The sequence below is a fragment of the Entelurus aequoreus genome, linkage group LG21 (genome assembly GCF_033978785.1).
Source record: "Entelurus aequoreus isolate RoL-2023_Sb linkage group LG21, RoL_Eaeq_v1.1, whole genome shotgun sequence".
Classification (NCBI taxonomy): Eukaryota; Metazoa; Chordata; class Actinopteri; order Syngnathiformes; family Syngnathidae; genus Entelurus; species Entelurus aequoreus.
The window spans coordinates 45,195,426-45,212,239 of NC_084751.1; the positions used below are offsets into that span (position 1 = coordinate 45,195,426).

A 16,814-nucleotide genomic window follows, 5' to 3' on the forward strand; every position below is an offset into this window, starting at 1 on the left:
GTAAAGGGGTTAACCTCCTAGTGCCCCAAGACCCCTTGGAGGAGCCTCCACTGCCGGATGCACTTTAACGTCATGCCCAGGACGAAAAACCGTCAGTACTCTCAACTTGAACTGACAAGTTTAAGGGTGTAGTCCTGACTAGGACATTGGTACCCTTACTTGGTCCCCGCTGGTCTGCGCTCGCACTTAACGAATGTTGGTGCTGGTGCGGGTTTAGTTCTGCGTTGAATTTTCAATTTACAACCCCGTTACTTCTACAGTACTATATTACTGCAATTTTCCTGACTGTGTGGATTATTTTGAATCATTCTGATTTTTTTTTATATTGTGCAAGGCGGCAGCTATTATTACCGTATTTTTCGGACTATAAGGCGCACTTAAAATCCTTTCATTTTCTCAAAACTCGACTGTGCGCCTTATAACCTTATACGGATTAATTCTGGTTGTGCTTACCGACCTTGAAGGAATTTTATGTTATTTGGTACACGGTGTAATGATGAGTGGGACCAGTAGATGGCAGTCACACATAAGATATATGTGTGGACTGCAATATGACGCCAGTAAACAACACGAAAACTTTAAATGTTTTAGTTGTTTTAGTTTTTGCGTTGAATTTTCAATTTACAACCCCGTTACTTCTACAGTACTGTATTACTGCATTTTCCCCTGACTGTGTGGATTATTTCCAGTCTTATTTTGAATCATTCTGATTTTTTTTATACTATACAAGGTGGCAGCTTTTATTACCGTATGTTTCGGACTATAAAGCGCACTTAAAATCCTTTCATTTTCTCAAAACTCGACTGTGCGCCTTATAACCTTATATGGATTAATTCTGGTTGTGCTTACCGACCTTGAAGGAATTGTATTTTATTTGGTACACGGTGTAATGATGAGTGGGACCGGTAGATGGCAGTCACACATAAGATATAAGTGTAGACTGCAATATGACGCCAGCAAACAATACTAAAACTTTAAATGTTTGTTGTTTTAGTTTTTGCGTTGAATTTTCAATTTACAACCCCGTTACCTCTACAGTACTGTATTTCTGCATTTTCCCCTGATTGTGTGGATTATTTCCAGTCTTATTTTGAATCATTCTGATTTTTTTTTATACTGTGCAAGGCGGCAGCTATTATTACCGTATTTTTCGGACTATAAGGCGCACTTAAAATCCTTTCATTTTCTCAAAACTCGACTGTGCACCTTATAACCTTATACGGATTAATTCTGGTTGTGCTTACCGACCTTGAACGGATTTTATTTGGTACACGGTGTAATGATTAGTGGGACCGGTAGATGGCAGTCACACATAATATATACGTGTAGACTGAAATATGACGCCAGTAAACAACACTAGAACTTTAAATGTTTGTTGTTTTAGTTTCGGCGTTGAATTTTCAATTTACAACCCCGTTACTTCTGCAGTACTGTATTTCTGCATTTTCTCCTGATTGTGTGGATTATTTCCAGTCTTATTTTGAATCATTCTGATTTTTCTTTATACTGTGCAAGGCGGCAGCTATTATTACCGTATTTTTCGGACTATAAGGCGCACTTAAAATCCTTTCATTTTCTCAAAACTCGACACTGCGCCTTATAACCTTATACGGATTAATTCTGGTTGTGCTTACCGACCTTGAAGGAATTTTATTTGGTACACGGTGTAATGATGAGTGGGACCAGTAGATGGCAGTCATACATAAGAGATATGTGTAGACTGCAATATGACGGCAGTAAACAACACTAAAACTTTAAATGTTTGTTGTTTTAGTTTCTGCGTTGAATTTTGAACCCCGTTACTTCTACAGTATTGTATTAATGCATTTTCTCCTGATTGTGTGGATTATTTCCAGTCTTATTTTGAATCATTCTGATTTTTCTTTATACTGTGCAAGGCGGCAGCTATTATTACCGTATTTTTCGGACTATAAGGCGCACTTAAAATCCTTTCATTTTCTCAAAACTCGACTGTGCGCCCTATAACCTTATACGGATTAATTATGGTTGTGCTTACCGACCTTGAAGGAATTTTATGTTATTTGGTACACGGTGTAATGATGAGTGGGACCGGTAGATGGCAGTCACACATAAGATATATGTGTAGACTGCAATATGACGCCAGTAAACAACACTAAAACTTTAAATGTTTGTTGCTTTGGGCTTTGGGCTTGGAATGTACAAAATAAGATTAATAGTGAAAGGAGAAGTTTTCTGGATTTCTTCCCCCCCAAAATAATTGAGTTGTATATCCCTGCAATAGGTGGTCTAGGGCTGGGGTACCATTCCATGCACATGCATGTGCGCGACATAGTCGAGTCCTAAAATGATTATAATGCGATCGCTCCTCACACAGTTCACAAATTAAATAACATCGAAACACTATGATTCCATACGGAGCACAAACTTTATCTTCAAATCACTTTTAGTACATACTTTTTCATAACATGGTCACTACTGCCTAGTTTCTCTTGTTATATTCTTATTTTACTGTTATATTTTTATCCTCAGTGTTGCTTTTTCATTTGTATTCTTATTGTAATATTTTTAGGGATGTCCGATAATGGCTTTTTTGTCGATATCCAATATTCCGATATTGTCCAACTCTTAATTACCGATACCGATATCAACCGATATATACAGTCGTGGAATTAACACATTATTATGCCTAATTTAGACAACCAGGTATGGTGAAGATAAGGTACTTTAAAAAAAAAAAAAATACAATTAAATAAGATAAATAAATAAATACAAAATTCTTGAATAAAAAAGAAAGTAAAACAATATAAAAACAGTTACATAGAAACTAGTAATTAATGAAAATGAGTAAAATTAACTGTTAAAGGTTAGTACTATTAGTGGAGCAGCAGCACGCACAATCATGTGTGCTTACGGACTGTATCCCTTGCAGACTGTATTGATATATATTGATATATAATGTAGGAACCAGAATATTAATAATAGACATAAACAACACTTTTGTGTGAATGAGTGTAAATGGGGGAGGGAGGTTTTTTGGGTTGGTGCACTAATTGTAAGTGTATCTTGTGTTTTTTATGTTGATTTAATCTAAAAAAAACAAAAAAAAACCCCCAAAAAACAGATACCGATAATAAAAAATCGATACCGATAATTTCCGATATCACATTTTAAAGCATTTATCGGCAGGCCGATATTATCGGACATCTGTAAATATTTTTCTATTTTGTTTCCATTTATACCTCCATTATTTACTTTTTACTTTTTAAATTCGATCCCAATTTTGTACACTGCTGCTGGAATTTAAATTTTCCTGAGGAAACTCTCCTGAAGGAATCAATGAAGTACTATCTATCTATCTATCTATCTATCTATCTATCTATCTATCTATCTATCTATCTATCTATCTATCTATCTATCTATCTATCTATCTATCTATCTATCTATCTATCTATCTATCTATCTATCTATCTATCTATCTATAAAAAAAATGCAACACAATGTGATTTAAAAAAGAATCCCCCTCGTTCAGCCCATCTCTAGACACATTCACAATAATAAATAACGTTATTCTACCTGAGGATATTTCATGAAATGCATTTAAAGCCACCATGCTATGCAGAAGAAGCGGCAGGCTGGAGGTTAACAACAATTGATGACGGGTCACACTGAACAAATGTACTCGTGGAGTCTTACAAACATCTGATCTACAGATGATCCAAATGAGAAGAAGGATACTGATGAGTTGCAATCAGGGAAGACCTCCACAAAGCAACATCTTGCAGACATACGCAGATATGAATGTGACTGTGGAGCAACGTGCACACCAAAACATGTCCATTACATTTAATCTAGACTGGTCGGCATGGTCCATCTATATTTGATTCATTATTTAAGTACAGTGGTTTTATTTTTTTTATTTCAAACACAGTGTTACTGTTCAAACTGTGCGTAATGTTACAGTGGACGAAAATATGAGATATACTGGGTAAACAAAATTTCTGCCTACTGTGCTACTAATAATAAAAAAGAATACATTTTATTTGTAATAATCACTTTACATTGAGTAAACAACCTCAAAGTGCTACAGTGTATTAAAAAAATAATAAAATAATAATGATAATAATTAAAAAAAAATAAATAAATAATACAAATATATAAAAAATAAATAAAAATAAAAACTAGAACAGCCAAATAGCTAAAACTAGTATGCATTTTTTTTTTTTGAAAAAGGTTTTTTTAAAAAAAAAAGAAGGGTTTTTAAGCCTTTTTTAAAAGCATCCACGGTCTGTGGTACCCTCAGGTGGTCAGGGAGAGCGTTCCACAGACTGGGAGCGGCGGAGCAGAAAGCCCGGTCTCCCATAGTTCGTAGCTTTGTCCTCGGAGGTTGGAGGAGGTTAGCCTGTCCGGAGCGGAGTTGTGGTGTGGAGGATTTGGGGGTGAGCAGTTCTTTGAGGTAGAGGGGGGGCATTTCCATGGAGGCACTGGTGGGTTAGTAGGGAGACTTTGTATTCCATCCTGAGTGGAACAGGAAGCCAGTGAAGAGATTTGAGAGTTGGTGTGATATGGTCGTATAACAAATAAAGTGAGTTTCTTACGAGTATCATTATCACCGGAGGACGAGGAATAGCTAAACATGCTTCACTACACACCGTAGGAGGATACAATAGCTCACCAATCACAATGTAAACAAATGCCATGGGTGGATCTACACCTGACATCCACTGTAATGATACCAAGTACAGGAGCGTATCTAGTCGATACTACTATTTTTTAGCATCACAAAATGTCTTTTTGTTTTTTTAAATTTTATATAATGTTTATAAACTCAGGAAATACGTCCCTGGACACATGAGGACTTTGAATATGACCAATGTATGATCCTGTAACTACTTGGTATCGGATCCGTACCCAAATTTGTGGTATCATCCACAACTAATGTAAAGTATCAAAGAAGAGAAGAATAAGTGATTATTACATTTGAACAGAAGTGTAGATAGAACATGTTAAAACAGAAAATAAGCAGATATTAACAGTAAATGACCAAGTGGATTAATGATACATTTTTACAGTTTGTCCTTTATAATGTGTACAAAATAATAGGTGTATAAATGACACAATATGTTACTGCATACGTCAGCAGACTAATTAGGAGTCTTTGTTTGTTTACTTACTACTAAAAGACAAGTTGTCTAGTATGTTCACTATTTTATTTAAGGACTAAATTGCAATAATAAACATATGTTTCATGTACCCTAAGATTTTTGGTTAAAATAAAGCCAATAATGCCATTTTCTTGTGGTCCCCTTTATTTAGAAAAGTATCGAAATACATTTTGGTACTGGTACCGGTACCAAAATATTGGTATCGGGACAACACTAGTACCAAATCTCTTCTTATGTGTATGTGTATATATGCATGTATGTGTATATATATGCATGTATGTGTATATATACTGTATGCATGTATATATGCATGTATGTGTATATATGCATGTGTGTGTATATATGCATGTGTGTGTATATATGCATGAATGTGTATATATGCATGTATGTGTATATATACTGTATGCATGTATATATGCATGTACGTGTATATACCTGTATGTGTATATATATATGCATGTATGTGTATATATATGCATGTATGTGTATATATATGCATGTATGTGTATATATATGCATGTATGTATGTATATATATATATATATATATATATATATATATATATATATATATATATATATATATATATATATATATATATATATATATATACATGTATGTGTATATATACTGTATGCATGTATATATGCATGTATGTGTGTATATATATATATATATATATATATATATATATATATATATATATATATATATATATATATATGTATGTGTATATATATACATGTATGTGTATATATATACATGTATGTGTATATATATACATGTATGTGTATATATACTGTATGCATGTATATATGCATGTATATATGCATGTATGTGTGTATATATATATATATATATAAATATATATATATATATATATATATATATATATATGTATGTGTATATATATATACTGTACATGTATACTGTACATGTATGTGTATATATACTGTATGCATGTATATATGCATGTATGTGTATATATGCATGTATGTGTATATATATACATGTATGTGTATATATACTGTATGCATGTATATATGCATGTATGTGTATATATGCATGTATGTGTATATATATACATGTATGTGTATATATACTGTATGCATGTATATATGCATGTGTGTGTGTATATATGCATGTTTGTGTATATATATACATGTATGTGTATATATGCATGTGTGTGTATATATGCATGTGTGTATATATATGCATGTATGTGTATATATATGCATGTATGTGTATATATATGCATGTATGTGTATATATATATATACATGTATGTGTATATATATACATGTATGTGTATATATACTGTATGCATGTATATATGCATGTATATATATATATATATATATATATATATATATATATATATATATATATATATATATATATATATATATATATATATATATATATATACATGTATGTGTATATATACTGTATGCATGTATATATGCATGTATGTGTATATATGCATGTATGTGTATATATACTGTATGCATGTATATATGCATGTGTGTGTATATATGCATGTGTGTATATATGCATGTGTGTGTATATATGCATGTTTGTGTATATATATACATGTATGTGTATTTATACTGTATGCATGTATATATGCATGTATGTGTATATATACATGTATGTGTATATATATACATGTATGTGTATATGTACTGTATGCATGTATATATGCATGTGTGTGTATATATGCATGTGTGTATATATATACATGAATGTGTATATATACTGTATGCATGTATATATGCATGTGTGTATATATATACATGAATGTGTATATACAGTATACTGTATGCATGTATATATGCATGTGTGTATATATATACATGAGTGTGTACATATGTGGGTGGTCACCTGTCAATGCATTTTCATGCACAAGTCAGTGACGTCATGCGCGGACAGACAGACGTTCCTCCCTGAGGTGCGTGAGTGTGCGTGCGCACAGGAAGAGAGAGAGAGAGAGGGAGGAGAGAGAGAGAGAGGGAGGAGAGAGAGAGAGGGAGGAGAGAGAGGCGCCAGGCACGAGCCCAGCATCACACTACTTTCTGCCGGGAAAAGAAAAGTCTCTTCTTCAGCAGCAATAGCAAGTGTTGCCTACGCACTTGGACATAAAATGACACTCTTTGGCTTCATGCTTTGGGATTTTGACTTCTTCCGGCCGCTTTGACAGGAGATTCTCGCAGACAACATCAACTTTGTCGGAAGAGTTCAAGTCCCGAGTCCAAGTTTTGGATCGGCACATCCACGGCGGGAAGTGAAGTAAACCCACTAAACAACAACAACAACAACAACATCAACAACGTGAGTATCCACGCAGCTGCGCATTGACTAATGGCGGGAAAATAAGGTTGATTTTGGCGCGTCTGTTTTACCTGCCACGTAGACGTTGGGTTGGAAGAAGTTGATAACATTTGCAGATGCGCCGTTATTTCGATGGTTGATGCTTGTTGCGCCACCCAGCCTGGGCTGATCACTAAAACATCAGTTGGCTCCTGGGTTATACAACTCTAATATGTTGGGGTTTTTCTGTGTCATGTGACTTATGTGCATGCTAAAAAGAAGTTTGCATGCTAAAAAGAAGTTTGCATGCTAAAAAGAAGTTTGCATGCTAAAAAGGAGAGGGGGGTTGGTGTGGCTGCTTCATCTCAAAGGCATTAGGTGTCCATAAACAACCCCCTGTGGTGCTGGCATCTCCTCCATAATCTTTACCTCCAGCTGTGGCCTCCTTGGCATGGAGAGTATACTTTTCTAATTAAAGTCACATTTTTTATTTTTTTATTTTTCAAAATAGAGCAATTAAAAAATATATATTTAAAGTCATAGTGTCCTGCAGGGATTGTTTGTTTACTCAAAGGGACGTAATGCTTATTTAGGGGGGGAAAAAATACAACTAGATCAAGCCCGGGCAATTATTTTGACTCGGGGGCCACATTTAGAGAAAAAAAATGGGTCTGGGGGCCGGTATATCTATTTTTAGGAACACTAATACAAAACCTCACAATAATGTCTGATTGAATGCTAAAAACGTTATGACAGACCTCCTTAAAAAAAAACGTAATGGGATTTTACATTTTTCTATGAAGGATAAAACACTGAATATTGACAAAATATTTCGACAATATTTTACAATCAAGTGAAACGCAACAAAAATGCAACAAACAGTGAAATATGAACGCAAAGGGTACAAAATAAACCCACCTATAATCTGATACATTGGATATTTGCTGAATTCCCCCCAGGGATCAATAAAGTACTTTATATTCTATTCTATTCTATTCTATATATCTCTAAGCTTTAGAACTTTGTTGTGAAAATCTCCTTCCGCGTCTGTGGAAACGCTTCCCGCCCACACTGCTTGGTGCCTCGTCGGAGCTGCTGTGACATAGATGACTATAGTAACTAATTAGATGACCATAGTAACTAATTAGATGACCATAGTAACTAATTAGATGACCATAGTAAGTAATTAGATGACCATAGTAACTAATTAAATGACCATAGTAAGTAATTAGATGACCATAGTAACTAATTAGATGACTATAGTAACTAATTAAATGACCATAGTAAGTAATTAGATGACCATAGTAACTAATGAGATGACCATAGTAACTAATTAGATGACCCTAGTAACTAATTAGATGACCATAGTAACTAATTAAATGACCATAGTAACTAATTAGATGACCATAGTAACTATTTAGATGACCATAGTAACTAATTAGATGACCATAGTAACTAATTAGATGACCATAGTAACTAATTAGATGACCCTAGTAACTAATTTGATGACCATAGTAACTAATGAGATGACCATAGTAACTAATTAAATGACCATAGTAAGTAATTAGATGACCATAGTAACTAATGAGATGACCATAGTAACTAATTAGATGACCCTAGTAAGTAATTAGATGACCATAGTAACTATTTAGATGACCATAGTAACTAATTAGATGACCATAGTAACTAATGAGATGACCATAATAACTAATTAGATGACCATAGTAACTAATGAGATGACCATAGTAACTAATGAGATGACCATAGTAACTAATTAAATGACCATAGTAAGTAATTAGATGACCATAGTAACTAATGAGATGACCATAGTAACTAATTAGATGACCCTAGTAACTAATTATATGACCCTAGTAACTAATTAGATGACCATAGTAACTATTTAGATGACCATAGTAACTAATTAGATGACCATAGTAACTAATGAGATGACCATAGTAACTAATGATATGACCATAGTAACTAATTAAATGACCATAGTAAGTAATTAGATGACCATAGTAACTAATGAGATGACCCTAGTAACTAATTAGATGACCCTAGTAACTAATTAGATGACCATAGTAACTAGTATATCATCCATAAGTGCAGATTCCAAGCATTGAAAGACTTAGTATAGTTGAAGACTTCCGGTCATTAGAAAAGATGAGTGAAAACTATTTTTTATGAGTGGAAACCACACATCAATTACATACAACAATGCACATTAATGAACCCAATCTCACATATTGACACTTGTGGTGTGACATTGACATAGTATAGAAACAATATTTTTTATGAGTGGAAACCACACATCAATTACATACAACAATGCACATTAGTGAACACAATCTCACATATCAACACTTGTGGTGTGACATTGACATGGTATAGGAAAAATATTTTTTTATGAGTGGAAACCACACATCAATTACATACAACAATGCACATTAATGAACACAATCTCACATATTGACACTTGTGGTGTGACATTGACATAGTATAGAAACAATATTTTTTATGAGTGGAAACCACACATCAATTACATACAACAATGCACATTAGTGAACACAATCTCACATATCAACACTTGTGGTGTGACATTGACATGGTATAGGAAAAAAAAAAAATTATGAGTGGAAACCACACATCAATTACATACAACAATGCACATTAATGAACACAATCTCACATATTGACACTTGTGGTGTGACATTGACATAGTATAGGAAAACTATTTTGTATGAGTGGAAACCACACATCAATTACATACAACAATGCACATTAGTGAACACAATCTCACATATTCACACTTGTGGTGTGACATTGACATGGTATAGAAACAATATTTTTTTATGAGTGGAAACCACACATCAATTACATACAACAATGCACATTAATGAACACAATCTCACATATTGACACTTGTGGTGTGACATTGACATAGTATAGAAACAATATTTTTTTATGAGTGGAAACCACACATCAATTACATACAACAATGCACATTAATGAATACAATCTCACATATTCACACTTGTGGTGTGACATTGACATAGTATAGAAAAAATATTTTTTTATGAGTGGAAATCACACATCAATTACATACATCAATGCCCATTAATGAACACAATCTCACATATCAACACTTGTGGTGTGACATTGACATGGTATAGGAAAAAAAAATTTTTATGAGTGGAAACCACACATCAATTACATACAACAATGCACATTAATGAACACAATCTCACATATTGACACTTGTGGTGTGACATTGACATAGTATAGGAAAACTATTTTGTATGAGTGGAAACCACACATCAATTACATACAACAATGCACATTAGTGAACACAATCTCACATATTCACACTTGTGGTGTGACATTGACATGGTACAGAAACAATATTTTTTTATGAGTGGAAACCACACATCAATTACATACAACAATGCACATTAATGAACACAATCTCACATATTGACACTTGTGGTGTGACATTGACATAGTATAGAAACAATATTTTTTTATGAGTGGAAACCACACATCAATTACATACAACAATGCACATTAATGAATACAATCTCACATATTCACACTTGTGGTGTGACATTGACATAGTATAGAAAAAATATTTTTTTATGAGTGGAAATCACAAATCAATTACATACATCAATGCCCATTAATGAACACAATCTCACATATCAACACTTGTGGTGTGACATTGACATGGTATAGGAAAAAAAAATTTTTATGAGTGGAAACCACACATCAATTACATACAACAATGCACATTAATGAACACAATCTCACATATTGACACTTGTGGTGTGACATTGACATGGTATAGGAAAACTATTTTGTATGAGTGGAAACCACACATCAATTACATACATCAATGCCCATTAATGAACACAATCTCACATATCAACACTTGTGGTGTGACATTGACATAGTATAGGAAAAATATTTTTTTATGAGTGGAAACCATAGCATGTCCATGCACTTTTGAAGTGAAGCAAATCACAATATTCCGACAAGACAGCTTACGCTTATCGCCATGTTTGACCATATTGAGCTGAGCAGCCAGGACGGACCCACTGGGATTTTGTTTGACCTGGGTCATTTGAGGTGGGGTCAAAGGTCAAACCGGTCCAGCTCCTTTGTGAGGGCTCAAATTATTCAAACAATTGTGCCTGGTGCTAATTTGCTGGGACTATACAATGTCGTCTGATCGCTGTTTAGTTTATTTAGCATATTTAAAGAGTTGTGTGTGTGTGTGTGTGTGTGTGTGTGTGTGTGTGCGTTCTTGTATTTCTATCCTTTTTGAGACATCAACAAGGAAAAGTACCTTCCATATGAGGAGGTGTGCACAAGCTAGGACAAAAATCATGGTCTCATTTGCACCCCTGGTGTTGAAATCTATCAAAATTAGTAAATACAGTTTTTGTTTTTTTGACTGTGTGTCGGTTTTAAAAGTGCTCCCCCCTCTGGTCAACATATGAAATAACAAGTGTGTGTACAAATTTGAAGTGCTCTCCCTCTGGTCAACATATGAAATAACAAGTGTGTGTAAAAATTTGATGTGCTCTCCCTCTGGTCAACATATGAAATAACAAGTGTGTGTAAAAATTTGAAGTGCTCCCCCTCTGGCCAACATATGTAATAACAAGTGTGTGTAAAAATTTGAAGTGCGCCCCCTCTGGCCAACATATGAAATAACAAGTGTGTGTAAAAATTTGAAGTGCTCCCCCTCTGGCCAACATATGTAATAACAAGTGTGTGTAAGAAATTGAAATGTGCCCACTTTGGCCTAAATGAATTAAACAAAAAAAAACAAAAAATGTATACAAACACGTACTGTAATAACTTGAAGTAAATAATGAAGATTAAAAACCAATTAAAAACAAAAAATAATGAACTAAAAGCAGTCTTTTTTTTTTTCTTATTAAACTGGGAAAAAAATTTGATATTTTTTCTGTTTCTGTAATATTGCAACAGTTTTCTCTTAAAATTATTACTTTTCTATGTAAAATTATTACTTTTTAATGCAAACTGGTGACATTTGTCATATCACATTCTGACTTTTGTCACAATATTTTGTTCTCGTAAAACAATGACATTTTTTGAGTAAAATTATGACTTTTGTTATAATTTTGCCAAATAAAATCCCGATGATTATTACAATATTGCAAAAATTTAAAACGTTTTCTTGTAAAATTGTGACTTTTGTCGAGTAAAATTGCGACCCTTTTCATAAAATTGCCAACATTTTAAGCTTTTCTTGTCAAATTGCGACTGTTATTGAGTAAAATTCCAACTTTTGTCATGATATATTGCACAAACGTTCAATTTTTCTTGTACAATTTTGACTTGCGTTGGATAAAATGACGACTTTTGTTATAATTCGAAGTTTTTCTTTTGAAATTCCAACTCATTTTTCACAACAAGCTTTTTTTTTTTTATATATTAGCATAACATGTATATATTATTAATGTTGTAAATACAAATCTTTATATATCTAGAAAGGGTGGTCCTAAAGAGGTAGGCGTTTTTCACAGTTCTCAAGAAGGTAAGAAATACAAGAATGTGTGTGTGTGTGTGTGTGTGTGTGTGTGTGTGTGTGTGTGTGTGTGTGTGTTGTTTACTCACTACCCATGACCACAAGCCGTTGGGTGTCTGTGATGCTATGGTGGGGTGTGAAAAGCTTTTACACTCATGTGGCTGCTCAAAGTGAGGGTCGGTGATTTTGCCATCCATTCATTTTCTACCGCTTGTCCCTCTCGGGTCCGCGAGGGGGCTGGAGCCTATCCCAGCTGCACTCGGGCGGAAGGCGGGTTACTTTCAAACTGTTTTAATTATGGAGATTACCTTCATATTTCCCAACTTTTTGGTTGTTTTTACTCTGAAAATTATAACATGTTTTTTAACTTGTAGTTTCTTGCATACTTTTTTTTTTTAACTTGTAGTTTCTTGCGTTGTTACATTCAAGCATCCCACATCATACAAAACATGATGCAGTAGGTCATTAAAAATACTATTACCGGGATGGCTCGGTTTTTGATAAATATACGGACAAAAAAAAAAATGCTATTTTTCCTATACAAAATAATATAAATCCCATTAATTTGTCCAGAAATATTCAAAAGAAACACATTCTATAGAGAATAAATCTAATTTTACAAGCGGAAATCAAAGTGAAATACTGATAATTGATCAATGAAATGGATAAATGAACATTTAACGCCACATGTATCTTTTATTCGTGCCTTTTGTACTTTGCTGCAAGTTCTTTTTTAAATTAAAAAAAAAAAAAAAACTTTCTTTAATCAAAGGGCTGGCACTCACAACTTTCTTTGGCCCCCGTGTTGGCTTATTTATTTATTTTTTTGAAAAGTGAGGAGGGGAAGGAGAGAGCCATGCGATTGTCTCTTTCATTCTTTAGTACAAGTTCTTTCCTAAAGGGGGACGGCACTTTTTTTGGGGTAATTTTGACCATCATTCACAATCCCTATGTAAGATACGAAAAACATATGTTTTTATTTTTTTATGCACTCTAAATAGTAAATAAATGCAATCAAAAGTCTGCTTACAGTGGAGCTTATAGGTTTTGCTCTATTCAGTGTTTCCCACACATTCATTTATTTGTGGTGGCCCGCCACGAAAGAATTACGTCCGCCACAAATAAATTTAAAAAAATAAATAAATAAAATAAAAATTAAAAAAATTTAAAAAATAAAAATAAAAAAAATAAAAAAAATGTTTTGTCCTCTCCACCTTTCAAGCAAATCATATAGTTGATGTAGATGCCCATATCGGCTGTTCAGATTTACTCTACAAAAGAGAAGTGTAGGATACTTCTCTTGTTGCCTTATTTGTATTTGACCACTACTGTTTTCTGTTTATTTGTTACTGACTGTGGCAGGACACCTCTGCCTCTGTTTCACTTTATGTTGCTGGTAAATAATATGGTTGTAGTAGTAGGCTAAAGTTAAATCATTTAGTATGCACTAATTAAAGGGGCAGCGCTTTAAGAGACATTTTAGCTTTTATATTTTACAAGATATATTTTTTGTAAGAACCACAATTAATAAATATATTGCAGTGAATAACTTATTGTTCAAATCTGTATATAAATATGTACACAAAGTGTTGTAATTATATTGTAAAATGGATGGATGGATGGACGTTTAAAACAAAACTGTTATTATTAATTAGTAAGTATACATTTTTTGAGCCTTTTTAGAGAAAATCAAATCATTGTAGTAAATGATGCAAATTACTCAATGATGTCATGGTGACCACGCCCATAGCCACGCCCCCACCGCCACAGGTGTCTTGGCAGTTTACGGGAAACACTGCTATTCTACCTATAAGAAGAAATAAACACTTAATCACACACTGTAATTATTATATATGTTATGTAGAAACAGGCACATTCATAAAAGCATGTCATATTTACGTGTTTTGTTCATTTCAAGCATCGTTACGTTCACTTTTTCCTTCGACGATACCACGGCAGACTTTATGAGAGCCACCAAACGTAATGAAACATCACTTACTGTACGATGCCTGCTGTCACGATGATGCCGGTCGATAGGACGTTGATGTATTCCCGTTTGGATGAAGGATGACTCATAATCCAGGTTGAACCTTTTTGTGTCTTTCTTGCCAATTTCCGGGTCTAAATTGGATACCAAAATTGACTAACTTGTCAGATTATATCCTCATCCTTCTACTATCAAGGCGAGAGGCATTATTTACGATTTAGAATCAACTGTCACAATCTCCGAGGCGAGGAAGCAGCTCGCCAGCCGATGATGTCAACATAGCAGCAACAAGCTAGTTGGTCTGCGTCAGCACTCATAATAACAATATCACTGTAATTTGGTTTCTATTCAGGTCACGACATGTAAAGGGAGTGTTGTTGCCACATTTTGGATGGTTGTTTAGAATCAGAATCAGAATCAGAATAGTTTTATTGCCATGGTTTGAGAACGGGTTCACAAACTAGGAACTTAGAGGGCTTTATGGGCGGAATAGAGGACCTTACATTAACTCCATTGTAAGCAGACTTTTTTTTTTACCTTCATTTACAAGTTAGAATGCATAAAAAAACAAAACAAAACATCTGTCTTCTCCTCTCTAGAAAAAACAAATCCACAAAGCGTGAAGTTCCCCTTCAGATTTGAAGGTGATTCACATCTTCTCAAAAAACAAAGAGTTGTGGTTGGATTGTGTTAGTTAGCCAAGATGTGATGATGTCATAGAGGCGTGACGCAGCTCGGGGAGAATGATGTTTGGGTGGGGAAGTGCCTGTTTTCTAACAGTTGGACTCACATATTTTATTATTAACACCACACCATTGAGTGGGACTATTAAAGGCCTACTGAAACCTACTACTAGCGACCACGCAGTCTGATAGTTTATATATCAATGATGAAATCTTAACATTGCAACACATGCCAATCCCGGCCGGGTTAATTTATAAAGTGACTTTTAAAACTTCCCGGGAAATATCCGGCTGAAGCGTCGCGGTATGATGACGTATGCGCGTGACGAAGTCAGAGTAACGGAAGTTATGGTACCCGTAGAATCCTATACAAAAAGCTCTGTTTTCATTTCATAATTCCACAGTATTCTGGACATCTTTTGCAATTTGTTTAATGAACAATGAAGGCTGCAAAGAAGACAGTTGTAGGTGGGATCGGTGTATTAGCAGCGGACTACAGCAACACAACCAGGAGGACTTTGTTGGAGCGCTAGCCGCGCTAGCCGCCGACCTCACCTTGACTTCCTACGTCTCCGGGCCGCCAAACGCATCGGGTGAAGTCCTTCGTCCTTCTGCCGATCGCTGGGACGCAGGTGAGCACGGGTGTTGATGAGCAGATGAGGGCTGGCTGGCGTAGGTGGAGAGCTAATGTTTTTAGCATAGCTCTGTGAGGTCCCGTTGCTAAGTTGCTAAGTTAGCTTCAATGGCGTCGTTAGCAACAGCATTGTTAACCTTCGCCAGCCTGGAAAGCATTAACCGTGTATTTACATGTCCACGGTTTAATAGTATTGTTGATTTTCTATCTATCCTTCCAGTCAGGGGTTTATTTCTTTTGTTTCTATATGCAGTCAAAGCAAGATGCTATCACGTTAGCTCGTAGCTAAAGCATTTCGCCGATGTATTGTCGTGGAGATAAAAGGCACTGAATGTCCATTTTGCGTTCTCGACTCTCATTTTCAAGAGGATATAGTATCCCAGGTGGTTTAAAATACAAATCCGTGATCCACAATAGAAAAAGGAGAGTGTGGAATCCAATGAGCCAGCTTGTACCTAAGTTACGGTCAGAGCGGAAAAAGATACGTCCTGCACTACAC

The 16,814-nt window shown here is 34.6% G+C and overlaps 1 protein-coding gene across 2 annotated transcripts in view; it reads left to right on the forward strand.

The window, feature by feature from the left end:
* Positions 1–16,814, forward strand: part of lpar1 (lysophosphatidic acid receptor 1) — a 185,962-nt gene that overhangs the window by 67,002 nt on the left and 102,146 nt on the right. The window contains exon 2 of one of the 2 annotated variants that reach the window (XM_062031717.1): positions 7,345–7,475. The exons of the other annotated variant lie outside the window; for it this stretch is intronic. The gene's annotated coding sequence lies outside the window, so the exon portion shown is untranslated. The remainder of the gene's footprint in view (positions 1–7,344; positions 7,476–16,814) is intronic. 2 annotated transcript variants of the gene reach the window in all.